At 35.0% G+C, this 2,197-nt stretch overlaps 1 non-coding gene across 1 annotated transcript; it reads right to left on the bottom strand.

Moving 5' to 3' along the window:
- Positions 1-1,387: 1,387 nt before the first annotated feature.
- Positions 1,388-1,460, bottom strand: TRNAQ-CUG (transfer RNA glutamine (anticodon CUG)). Its single transcript has one exon. It is a non-coding gene; the product is annotated as a tRNA-Gln (tRNA).
- Positions 1,461-2,197: the final 737 nt, after the last annotated feature.

Raw genomic sequence — 2,197 nt, 5'->3', positions numbered from 1 at the left:
ACACATACATATATATGTATGTATGTGTGTGTATATCTGGATATAAAATAACTCTTTAATAACTCTTGTGTGTATATCTGGTCACAATAACTCTTTAATTCCTAAAAATGTTTACTCTGTTTTCTCTCATGTCAAACTTATTGCACACGCTGAAAGGCTGTCTATTCTCTCATTTAATTTGGCAATGAGAAAATTATCACCTCAATCATCTAAACATTCTCCCAGAAGTTCAAGTCTATTTAATTAGACAAAAACAAAAAGGCCTAGCAATGTCAGAAAGTACTCAAAAATAACTATCTTGTAGGTATGTAAATAGTTATGATTGCATATATTTGTAGGCAATGCTGGACAACTAATAGTCATTAGAATTAGAAGTAAAAGAATTAGAATTAAAAGTATTTTATAAAATGGAAAATAAAAACATAAAGATATAAATCATTTTCATATATAACAAAATATCACTAAGACATTATATAGGACAAAATACACAGAAGTTCCAAAAATGTATATACTGTGCACTCAAAGGTTAACTCTGAGGCCTGGATTGCCCAAAGCCTGTATTTGCCTAAGTTCTTCAGGGCTAGTCCTTGTCCAGCTTTTGATACGAGCCCTTAGAATACCCTGCCTAATAAGAATGTGTTTGTATAGTTTATGCTAGCAGTGTGATTTATGGTAGATTTCTATTTGTATATGCCTGGGGCTTTGAGGCATTGAGGCATCCTGTCTCAATTAGACCTGTGTGAGGGCTGGCAACTGAGGAACTAAGGTTAGTGATAGAGATGCTCCATGCTTACAAGGGTGTCAACATTTTGCATGTACTGTAGCACATTAGTGCTGGAAAAAATTAGCACTATCTGTAGAACTCCATAAGAAAAGAATAACTGGAAGCTTGTGCCTGGTGTCTCTTGGATCCCTCCTTATGTGTCTTTTCCCTTTGCTGATTTTATAATACACTATACTTGTGAGTTTAATAGCTTTCCTGTTTTCTGTGAATTCTTTTAAGAAATCATCAAGATAGATGATACATGATAGAGGGTGGTGTTAGAGATCTCCAGTACACAAAGGAATAAATAAATAAAGGAATAAAATGTGAACACATTAATTGCTAATTGTGTGTGGAGTAGTCCTCACTTAAACTCTCCAGAAAGTCCCCCTGAATCCACAACTAAATCTGTTGTATTTGTAAGCCCACGCTCCTACTTCAACATGTCATAGCATTCTAGATTAGCATTGTAATTTCCATAGGTTAGGAAAGTAGCAAGGGATTAACCTTCTAGAAGAAATTAAGGCAGAAAATTTAGAAGAGGTTTTTATACTATTTTAATAGAGTTAGAATTCCAACATTTTAAAAACAGAGCTTTTTGTTTTGGTTTTCTAGTAGGCTCTACACCCAACGTGAGGCTTGAACTCAGAACCCTAAAATTCAGAGTCACATGCTCTACCAACTGAGCCAGCCAGGCACGCCAAAAACAAAGTTTTATCGATCAAGGAAGCCAGTATCAAATAATCCTTTGGGCAGTTGAACATGATACTCTTGATAGGCTTGGTTTATGCAACCCTAGTGGAATTAGGGATGGGGTTATCTTTATTTAAACCCCCTAAATTGAGATCTCAGGATGGATAATTCCTTAAAGAAAAACTGGAATGTAATTCTTCAAGACAATGTCAGAACTAACCAAAATCCCACGTGTAATATCACTCTATGATCCTTACATGACTCCTCAAGTTTGGAGGGTCAAGAGAAGTCAATATCACTTCACTCTATGATTCAAGAGAACACATGTGTGCAGAAGAAGGCACAACTTTGACAACCTTCAGTCCTTTCTCCATTGATGAATTCCTGTTTATCCTTCATATATAGGGAAAAATTCAAAGAGCAGTTTTTCAGACTATGTGGATGGAATGGGGCATACAGGCTAAGTGTATAATCTCTGGACTCCTATTGCCTGGGTTCCAATCCCACATGCACCAATTAACACCTGTTTTAATTTGTATATGTTTCTTACTTTCTCTAAACCTATCTTTGACCCTCATAAACAAAGATAATAGTATTCACCTTATGATGTTACTGAAGACTAGTGAAACAATTCAGAAAAAGCACTTAGTACTAAGTAAACAGTAAGCGTTCAATAACTGTTAAAGATTATTATTATCATTAATTATTCATCATCCTTGTCTCAGTAGCACTTTTAATTAT

This window comes from Panthera pardus, unplaced genomic scaffold (genome assembly GCF_024362965.1).
Source record: "Panthera pardus isolate Hobbes unplaced genomic scaffold, ASM2436296v1 HiC_scaffold_27, whole genome shotgun sequence".
NCBI lineage: Eukaryota > Metazoa > Chordata > Mammalia > Carnivora > Felidae > Panthera > Panthera pardus.
Note: the sequence above shows the minus strand (reverse complement) of the source record. Positions and strands in the feature narration are given on the sequence as shown.